The sequence below is a fragment of the Empidonax traillii genome, unplaced genomic scaffold, assembly GCF_003031625.1.
Source record: "Empidonax traillii isolate 1590-97213 ecotype Southwest subspecies unplaced genomic scaffold, ASM303162v1 scaffold16:size2589160, whole genome shotgun sequence".
Lineage (NCBI taxonomy): Eukaryota > Metazoa > Chordata > Aves > Passeriformes > Tyrannidae > Empidonax > Empidonax traillii.
The window spans coordinates 2,294,638-2,305,898 of record NW_020955209.1 but is presented as its reverse complement, the minus strand read 5'-3'; the positions used below and the strand labels follow the sequence as shown (position 1 = coordinate 2,305,898).

Here is an 11,261-nt window from a genome sequence, read left to right as displayed (position 1 = left end):
GGGCAGAACACGGGCTCCTGCCTTGGGGCACGTGAGCGCAACGGCACCCGCTGTCAGGCCGCCCTCGTGTGCCAAGAGGCAAACCCACCATCTTCCCTCATTTTGCAGTCAGCTCTGGTTTGACACTTATGGAAGGCAGGGGTGTACCATTAAATTTAAGGAAAGAATAAAAAAGAAACAAACCAACCAACCCAACAAACAAACGAACAGGCCACGCGCATCCCCTCTCTCCGGAATTCAGCCAGTTGATCGGCCTAACAAACGCTGTATATTCAAAAACCCTGACACCTGAGCAGTGTTGGGTTATGATCATTTCCTTGCGTGTGCACAGTACTTCAAATTCCCCAGGGCGAGAAAGCAAAAAAGGTCAATAAAATCTAAGGAAATCAAACTGGAGGTTGTAGGGGGGAGGCTGGGCAGATGGGGAAAACCTCCAAAAGGAAAACCAACTTAAAACATCCCATAAACCATTAATATATTGAAACACCACATACTCATTGACAAGTAACTACTGTAAAGGCTACACAGTGTGTTCTCAACAGGATGGTGCTGAACATTGTCTCCACAGCAGGTGCTTGGCCATCCCAGAAAAGGAAGATTTTGCATACTTCAGAATGAGTTCAATTTCCAACAAAAAGAGGAGGGGGGGGAAAAAAAAAAAAGAAGGGGGGAAAAAAAAAAAAAAAAAAAAAAAAAAAAAAAAAAAAAAAAAAAAAAAAAAAAAAAAAAAGAAGTAGGATCTTCACTCCAGTCAGGGGCCTATTAACAGTCTGCTTCATTAGGAAAATAATGCAGGGTTCACAAAGGTTGTAAGCTGTAAACAGTATCACTGTCCACTTGCTGACAGCAGATTTGGCAAAGGGTTCTCTCTCTACATCTCGTGTCAGTTTGAGGGCCTGGAGAGGAAAAAGAAGAAAAGACAGTGAGATTACTGCATATGGGAAAAAAGCACAACAAAAAAGGCAACCAAGCACACATCCAAACCCAACAACAGCTTACACTGACGAGCAATTTAGATTTGTTTGCACCCAGAAGCTTCAACCATATAGCAAGGAATATGTTGCACTGTGATCCTGCCTGAAAATGCTTCTCCTTTGCCAAGGTTTGAGTGTTTTGTTGCTGATATAGCTGCTCCCAAACAGAGAAGAAAAAACCCTCTCTCCAAAGAAAAATGATGGCCAAATCTGATTTACAGAAACCCAGTGCATTGTCTATTTGTTAAGTGTATTTGCAGGTGAAATATGGAAGGATTCTCCAGCTTTTCTCCATTTTTCATGATCACCCTTTCTCAGCATCACCAAAAGGCTGGATAAGGCTGGATAAATCTTCTGTCAGTGTTTGACATCGACAGCCAGCCTTGCAGGAGAGGCTCAAAAGAAGCAGTAAGGAGCCACGAATTTCAGTGTGGACTTCAGAGTTCTCCATTTTCCTGCTCACACAATACACCATCAGCAGACAGGGTCCACCTGGCTTTAAAAACTGGGTTAGGGTCCATCTTATTCTGTAGCCATGAAACTTCTCTGCAGAGGGAGAGACGCTGCAAAGACACCTTGGATCCAGAATTGAGATGACCATGAAGGGATGTGGTAAGTAGGTAAAACACTGAAAACAGATGAACATTTCAACCAAGGGGGCCAGGGGACCAGGGCTTTAGAGGTGGCTTAAAGATACAGGAAGGCACCAAGTAGGCTTTCGGAAAGCATGGACATTTCAACACTCCCATGGAATCCTGTCAGATCTTCAGAAAGTCCAATTGGTAGACATGCTGCCATGTAACTTCTGGCTCTGAAATGGCTTCTGAAAACAGGGCTTAGCCCCTCATACCACTTACTACCTGTTAAGGATTTTCCCCAAAATGAATGATTGAGGATTTTTTTATACAGTGCAAGAACAATGGGACAGCGGCTGAAACCTAAAAGCCACTGAATTGACTGCAGGAATGTCTTCACTCTCAAGATCCTGCTATCAGGCACCCCCATGAAAAATGGCGGATTTAGTGGAACTGTTGGTTTAATCTGGACCGGCATCTTCTGCAAGGAGGATCACTCAAAGACTGTCTCCTTTCTAAGGTGCCAGGCACTGATCCTATGATAACATTTTATTAAAATGACCTATTCTGATAATGCTAAATGATTGATAGAAATTTAATCATTTTGGCTCATGGTTATTAGAGCAACAGTGTGACAGCTGCTCCCTGTGCCATTAGGAGAGAACTTCATTCAGCACAGCTTAGGGAGCAGACAGATTGCATGTTTCACCCAAACAAAATTTGGCTTTAGCCTTAATTATGTGGAGGGGTTTGGGGTAAAATGTTTTGTGAATAAAGGGATTTCCAACTGGATCAACATATTGATTTCTTCATTTTCAAAGGGCAAATTAACGCTGGCCGTTCGTTAATGTGACTGCCTGGCAACAACTCCATTTGGTAACTGTGTCCTGATGGCCGTAACAAGGTCAGCAGAAGACACCCAGATAGGCCTGGTAGCCCCCAGTAAAACCTGGCTAGTGGTTCGTATGCAGCTCAAACAAGTGCATATCCTTTTCCCTACCCCTTAAAGCCTTAGCACCACAGGGGGGCTGGAAATTAGTGACTTTCCAAAGCACAACCTCCTCCCACGGCAAGGCTCGGGTCTCAAGCGCCACAGCCCAGCAAGTCAGCTCCCTCTCCTTGCATCTGCCAGTTATGCAAGCATGGGCTTTGGCGCTTCTGAGAAGTCTTGCTGACTTTGAATAACGTTGTTAATTAAAAGTAAACAAGTACAGAAACTCCCGATGAAGTACCAGAGTACTGTTCAACGTTTACGGTAAAGTGCCGCAGCCCAGCAAGTCAGCTCCCCCACGTGCATCCACTAGTTATGCTGAGCATGGGCTTAACTTTGGCACGTGTGAGAAGTCTTGCTGACTTTGAATAAAGTTGTTAATTAAAAGCAAACAAGTACAGAAACTCATGATGAAGTACCAGAGTACTGTTTAACATTTACAGTAACAATCTATGTGAAATATTGTACTATGAAACAAAGTGACGAGAAAAAAACTGGAGGATGAATGAAGACGAGCATCATTTGTGGAAGTGGCACTGCCTGATATTTTTTTCCTGAGGACACCTGTCCTTTGACGAAGACAATATTTTAAGAGACAGATGCACAGTTGAGGCAAAATTTGCTCATAGCAAAACCAAACCATGTTCCATTTTCACAGCTCTATTGACATGGACTTTGCAAATGGATTAAAAAAAGGAAAGAAATAGATCAAAGTCTTAACCTGCCTGTCTTCAAATTACCCTGGTAAAGTCTGTAATAGACCCACAGACTCTTGGTTTCTGTCTCACCACAAAAAGCCTCTGTTTACCCCGAGTTAGCAGGCTGCTGCTTCATAGCAATGAAAACACTATCAAGGCAGGGAAGCAAGTGCTCCAGTTACATCTCCATTTATCACAGAATCACAGAGTGGTTTGAGCTGGAAGGGACCTTAAAGATCACCTAGTCCAACACCTATGCAGTGAACAGGAACATTTTCAACTAGATCAGGTTGCTCATACCTTCATCCAACCTGGCCTTGAACATTTCCAGGGACGGAGCATCCACCACCTTACTGGGCAATCGTTTCTGGTGTTTGACCACCCTCATTGTAAAAAACTTCTTCCTTATATCTAATCCAAATCTATCCTCTCTTAGTTTAAAACCATTACCCCCTGTCCTATTGCAACAGGCCCTGCTAAAAGGCTTGCACAATTGCATGCAAACAATCATGCAGGAGATGACATGTCCCTTTCTTCCGCCCTCTTCTCTGCCTTCCCATCCTCTACCTTTGCTACTGACCAGTTACAAGTGCTACTCTTGCTTTACCCTGTGGCCAAGCTGTTGGTTGTGATTTCCCTCCAGCAACATTTCCTCGCCTCTGTCTCACATCACTCCACCACTTAACTGGACAGCTGTCTACCGAGCCCCATGCCAGCCTGTGCACCATCAGAGCAGCTCTGAAGGATCATTTGCTGCCTGTTGCTTTCTCCTTTGATTCCCAATGATGCCAATTACGTAGTGCTGGAAATTTCTTCAGAAATTTCAGAAAGATGATGCATTGATGCTACCCAAAGTGAGGCACAGATAATGTGCCCTGGTTTATCAGTGGGCTAATGTAACGATCAGCACATACAGTTTTCTGTTAAAAGTTATGTGCTCCTTTACATAATTAGGGTATGAGAAACTTTACTACCAACACACAGCTCCTCTGGATGGCAGCCTACCAAGGATCTCCTGATTTGGCTGGAAGGCTTGTTGAGTGGATCACATCTAGAAAAATATCACCATTTAGAGGTCTGTAAAACAAGGGTACCACTTTGCAGTGACTCTCCAGGGACAGGAAATCCCAGTAACTACTTTTACTGTCCAGACACTTGGGATGCAAACATTTTCAAGGAAACTTGTGTCCTTCGGTAACAGATGTGCATTCGTTCTGGTGCCTCTGCCCTTCGATTTGTCATCACCTCCAGCAGTAGAGCTCCTACTCCGAAATGGGGGAAGGTTCAAAAAGCAATGTGTGGTTACCAGTTCATGTTCTGCCTGAGGTTTCACAGCTCAAGACTGAAAAATACACAGTATTTGTTTAGAAACAAGTAAGGATGATAACTACTGTGGTCAGTCCTTCTATAGTGACAAAACTGCAGCATGAGATTTTTTTTGTTCAAGCACAATAAAAATTAGGAATCCTGATGCCACAGGAGGTATGCTACAGTGACACCCTACAGGCTTAGTACATGCTGCACTAGGATAGCTCTTTGCTGAGAGACAACGCTGAGGTCAGGGGACGAAGCTGAGCGACAAATAAAGAGCTGGCAATTTCATGTGGTTTATTTCCCGAACTTTCAGCAGTTGAAACTTCACATTTTCTCTTTAAGTTCTACTTGTAAAAATAGATCTTTTCCAGATCAGAATTGAGGGCAGAGAGTAAGGGAGAAGAATGGAAAGAGGAAGAATGCCAGCAAAGAACTAGGACTTAATGGGAGCTAAAGTGTTGCTGTGATGGTAGTCACATAGGTGACTACATAGGTTTACGCATTTGTGTAAACCATAAGTGTCTAATAGAAAAGTCCAGGCTGGAAGGGACTCAGCATCATTTGGTCCAACTTTCTGTTGAAGGCAAGGCCTCAGGGTAGGTTATTCAGGACCCTGCCAAGTACGAAATATTTCCAGCATGGGAGAAGCCACTACCCCTCTGGGCAGTTCATTTTACCCTCAAAGGTGAGTAAGGTCCCTTCTACCCCTTTTACACTTGAAAAGGAACACTAAGCACAAGCACTGCTGATACCCAATTGCTGTTGAGAACCACTACGTCGGGTGGTTTTCATCAATCCTCTGCCCTGGCCAACACAAAAGGGTTTAGGCACAGGACTACTTCCCTCCATAAGATCATCAGGCTTCTTACTTGACAGCCTTTTAGTGGATTTTATCTCCTGCCTTTTGTTCAGCAGCCCAAGAAGTGGGGTGGAAATCCTGCCAGTTATGGGAGACACAGCCACTGACTGAGAACATCAGCCTGGGTGTTCCACACAGCACATTTTAGGCAGGATGCTGCTGGACTAAAGGAAGAAGGCCAAAAATGCTTGCAAAATACATCTTCTGTTAGGGATAAAGCCCATCAGCCGTAATAATGGTGCTTTCTTTAGACACTCTGGAGCACTGGGAAGGAGATGTCTACGGCAGATCATTAAAGGATGTGTAACTACTGCACCTGTGCAAGACCAGAGAAGGATTTTGCTTGCACTTTGTAGTCTGAAGAATGAGAGTCACATTTTAGAGCAAAAGGTACCTGCATGGCTGGAAATATCCTGAATTATGGGTTTATAGTGCTATGGAAACATACTATGTACCCATTAGTCTGAATGTCCTCACAGAGAGTTTCTTTTTCTTTGCCAGGTGCCAAGCCTATTTTAAAAACATCTTCCCTGCTATGGAGTCTTCTCATTTTCCTCTGCAGTAAGTTGAAAATGTCGGGCCAATAATGCTCACACCAGAAGATTTCCACCATGTTGATTTAAGGCAGGACATCTTCTATCATGACTCACAAGTGGCAGAAAAGGCAAGAGAGAGAAGGTCTTTCCTCAAAACTGGATTCTATGAAATGAATTACCTACAAAAGCCAGGAGAAGCAGACAGCACAAGGAAAGAACAACGGACAAGATATTCAGCTCAGCTGTAAAAGTGCATAAACACAAGCCATTCTCCGCAGCATCATCTGGGAAAAGTGGCTTTTTTCCTGGAGCAATGGCAGGCAACCGTGGATGCACAGTAGCCTCTGTTAGCTGAGCTGCGTCCCTGTCCGATTGCTGCTCAGCAGATGTCCACTCTGCCAGACTCCAATAACTGCCACCCTGTGTGGTAATCTGAGTGGAAAAGCTGATTAAACAGGCCCCGAAGACTGGACCAGAGCAGAGCATTCCCACCACCCTGCCACAGGTACCTGATTTGACGGGCCCAGTGTCCCCCACACCATTAGGTACTCAATCAGGGACCATGTTGATGGGAACACCTTGCTGGAGGTTCTTCACCATAGGCACCAGGAGCCGAGGGTGGCGTTGCATGAGCATCCTTCCTTCACCCTCCCTCCCCAGGCCAGAAAGGACAGAAAGCCTTGCTATTAATGTACGGTACTACTCGAATACATGTGCTCCCGCCGCCCACGCTATACCTGTGCATTTTGGCTGTCACCAGCACAAGACTTAAACCTCTCCGGCTGTCAGTTCATCACCTTGGCTGAGTGCCAAACTCCTACGAAAAAAAAAGATCTCAACCTTTCCTCAGCTGCCTGACGCTATGCTTCTAAAAAGGATCTCTCATTACGCACTTATTCAAGAAAATATGCTATCATGGGGGCTATTTAAAAATCTGGCTCAGAAGAAGGAAAGAAAATAAGAAAAACCACCTGTAACCAGCCCAGCATATCTGGAGACCAACACTGATCTGCAGCTCTAAACAATCATTATGGCTCATTCACATGAGAAAGACAATTTGCAAAGACTCATTCTGTAATAAAATCTGCGCACTGCTGATCCAAGGAGGAAAGCACTGGGGAGACCAGTTGATGCGGGCTGTTCTAAAAATATCAGTTTGTGCTGTCATCTGGTGAGAGTATGTCATCCTGTAATCTTGGCATCTGCAGGGACAGCAAGTTTCTGCCTAATTATTGCTGCTGAATCACATGACAAAGCATGAGGTACTAAAAAATACATCTATATAAAACACCAACAGAAGAACACCCAAGCCACAGGATCAGACCACTGTTCTGGCTTCAGCTGCTGAACACTCAGGACACAGACCTGTGGAGGCAATCCTGGCTTTTACAGACCTTTGCCCTGGGTTAATAAAACCCCCAAACATAAACCCAGATTAAAAAACCACCAAACCCAAAAAGCCCTATTCCCAGAACGAGTGAGCAATTCATTGTGTCAGCCTCTGCTGCCTTCACACAGCCAAAGCCACAGCACCCCTGCAAGCACAGGACTGCCCTCTGCATCCGAGGGGCTTCGATGGGCAGCCCCAGTGGGGTTTGCCCATCTTCCTCTTCTTCTCTTCCCCAGCAGCCACAAGTACGGAGTTTGGTCGTCTGCCACTGATGTGTGCTTGGGGACCAAGGAGCCTGCTCAGGACAGGCCCTCCTCGGAGTTAAAGGGATCCCTCACAAAACACATTTTCTACATAGATATTTTTGTTCAAAGACCAAACTTGGCATGTGTGGTGTTCAACTAGTCACAAAACCACCTTTCAAAACTTGCACTGGTAGAAACAACACTGAAATGTTACAAGAACCACCACTTTAACCACTAACCTATTAGAAATGGAGCAGAAGAATTTGCTGCTCTTGAATTTCCTTTAGATATTTCACAGGCAGCCAGCCCCAACTTGGGTTTGTGTAAGAAACCTGCCAGCTCTACCCCTAAGACCTCATTTTTGAAAGTGAGAGTGGCAGCTATGGTCCTGAGGCAGTCAATGTCCTCAGGCAAGTGGTCCACCAATTCTGATTTCTGCATTACAGCTTTCATGGGCAGAGGACTTCTGGTAGAAAACAAAAATCATCATCTTTGTGGCATATGGTACAGAACTCTCTGATTTAAAACTCCATCTAAATGGATACCTCTGACTAACTATTTTCACTTTTAAGATGGTGTTGTAAATATTATGTCATCCTCAGACCTATTCATCTTTGGTATGAATTGTACCCAGAAACAGGTTGAACACCAATTAACAAATTGGCAAGTGGTTCAAGCTGATATAGACTAATGAAATATGAAGAGGCATTTTGCTAGGTTTTGTAAGTTTTTTTTTTAATCAGAGATGATAATCATCAAATTGTGTGAACATTACACGATGTTGCTATTTGCAGCACTCTACTGCTGCAGTAAGATGATGTGGGACCTATATGATATTAGGGGAAAATGAGTGACTTTAACTGATCTGCCAAGTATTTTTCATGTAATTTTCAAACAAGTCAACGTGACTCCAGCACAGCTCTGTTACAGAGCCCAGAGGCATTCCACTAAATGGCACATTGAAATCTCTCTCTGAAGATGCAGCTTAGATGAGTTTTTCAGATGGTGACACCAGCTCAAGAAGTTCCTGCCCTGCTTGTGCCGAGCCATTCTCCACCCCATGCCAAATCCTGCCAGCATCAATGGCTGCACGGTGCCACTGTAAACTGGATCACTGAAACAATCCAGGTAAAAACAACTTCTTGGATGGGTTTTGACACTGGAGAAAACGTTTGCCCAAGCGGTAATATTTCACCAGCTCCTGACCTTCTGGGAGTAGCAAATGCTCTGAATAGTCTCCCCTGATGTTCTGTTTGGGACTACTCTTCAGCAAAAACCAAGTCCTTTTGGACTTGTCAGCTGAGAAGGACCCCAGAGCAAAGTGCAGAGCTGTAAGAAACCCAGACTAGGAGAAGGACCCAATAATTTCCAAATAAAAGGTATTCTAGAGACAGGTGAGGGAATAGTGATGTCTTTATTTATTGATAAACAAGTTGAAATACCTAGGTGATGATTATCTGAGTGGGCAGAGGGCATTATCCAGTGCTCTCGAGAAGCAGGTAGAGATAGAGGAACAGAGGCCCCAGGCAGTGTAAGAGGAGAAAATTATGGCTGAGTGAATAAAGCAAGAAAAAAAGTATCGATTTTCTCCTTTTCTCCTTGTAAGAGAAAAAAAAACCAAAACAAACCCAAATTCATTTATATGCCTCAATGAGAGCCCTCTGAAAGGCTGGGCATGGCCAGCCTCATGGGCACAGGCCAGTGTCGTAGGATTGGGTGGGGCTCTCTCCAGAGACCATGCATGGGCTTGTGTACACCAAATGTGCAAACCCACTAACTTGCAGTCGTGGCATCTCCTGCAGGGTTTTTTTAATTCCCCAGTGAAGAAATTGTACTTGATTTTCTTCCAAAATAAACCTCCCTCTATACCTACAGTATGTATAAATTAAATACCTACGTATTTGCCGCCTTTTCTTCCTGAAAACTTACTCCAACGTTTCTCTTATTTTTCATAGAAAACACAGCACTCACTATTCCCAGGTATGCCACTAATCCATTGTAACTGCTTCTGCCTGCCTGCAAAACACACCTGGCTGCCCTTGTAAAACGAATTTAGCATGAGCAATCACCAGGCTGTTTTGCTGAGAGCATTTCCCAGTCTTCAGAGCCTGTAAGATTCATTACTGGGGTCATGAACGTTGCTGAGAGAAGATTTTAATTCAGGGGTTCCTATTGCTACAGTGGAGAAAGTAACAGAGAAGAGCAGTTCAGAACGATTGCATCTGGTGTCACGCGAGGAGTCCCTATCAAAATACGAGATGCTCATAGGGAGGCATTCTCTCAAACAGCGCTGCTTAACAGACAAGGAAGGGTGCATGATGAACCAGCTCAGCAGAAATCATCTGCACTTGCACCTGATACCAGAGGTACCCCACAGCAGCCGGTCCACTTGTCAGAGAGAGGGAGAAAGACTTCCACAGATGACTGGACAGTAATCCGCTGAGGAGAGCTGTCTCGTTAATAAATCTGTCCTCTGCAATGAGACTCTGCTCACACAGATGTGTCAGTTCCTTTATTCGGAGGGAGCAGCCTGAAAAAGATCACGGCAGCTATGCTTTCTGTGAATGCCAGAGGCCGGGGTGAAGAGGCAGCAGCGAGCATCAGTGAGGAGGTGGGGTGGTGTGTCTCCGTGCTGCCTAGGCAAGTCCCCCTGTGGCGGCTTCTACCTACACACGGCAAATGAAGCCATGGAAGCAGGAGGCTGCCCTATTTGCCTGTGCCAAGCAAAACTGTCAATAACATCTATTTTTCAGGCCCCATTTGACAGATTGTACTGCTGGATGTTTCACGGCAATAAAGTTCCTAGAGCGTTTTTTTTTAACATCGTGCAAAGAACTTTTGAAATCCAGAGGAAGAGAGAACTTGTCAGAAAGCACAACTTTCTGCAAATTTTTGCATCCTGCTTCTCCAGACAATTTTTTTTTTTTTCCCTTTTCCTTTCCCAAATTCTCCATCACTGGAACTAAAGAAAACCCCAAAAATTCAGCTGTAACCCTGGACTTGCCAAGTTGCCATCTCACACAGGGTCAGCAAGGACATGATGTCCTCTACAGCCCATCTCCACAGCCCATCTCCTGGCCGTGAACTGCAATGCTCTGACTTCGAGTGAGATGTGCAAGAACCAGAGGAATCCTCCTACTGACACTGAAAGGACTGTGCAAACTAACCACTCCATCAGAGGATGGCAACTTTGCACATCGACTGCAAGGAGGATGCCTGGGCAGTCTTGTTCTCCCGCACTGACAGCAGATCACAGCACGTGTCTCCTGAGGTCCTCCATACACACAGGAAACAGGAAAGCATTCAGGAGCTTCACCACTGCTGCTCACATACCACAAAGCTTCCCCTTGAACATCTAACTGTGAAACAGTGCCCAAAAACACAATTAAAGATGAAAGGGGGCAAATTATGCATTGTAAAGTCAAATGACACTGACTCCTTCTTTCCATCCTTCATCTGGAAAATAAGAAAGCTGGAAGTAAGCTTCACACTGAATGAATGCCTTATATAACCTCACCACTGAGATATTCTACATACTATTTTGAAGTTAATAGAACACTTTCATTAATTTATAGCTAACCTTTTATCCTACTGTATTTTGAAATCTACTCCCTTATACTGATAAATAAACAAAGGAGAAAGGGCACTTTATGTGGCACCTGCCCTGCGAGTCAGGGAG

The 11,261-nt window shown here is 44.5% G+C and overlaps 1 protein-coding gene across 1 annotated transcript in view; it reads right to left on the bottom strand.

Moving 5' to 3' along the window:
* Nucleotides 1-710: 710 nt before the first annotated feature.
* FOXO3 (forkhead box O3) overlaps nucleotides 711-11,261 on the bottom strand; it is an 87,058-nt gene continuing 76,507 nt past the window's right edge. Inside the window, exon 3 of the mRNA XM_027895505.1 lies at nucleotides 711-896. The gene's annotated coding sequence lies outside the window, so the exon portion shown is untranslated. The remainder of the gene's footprint in view (nucleotides 897-11,261) is intronic.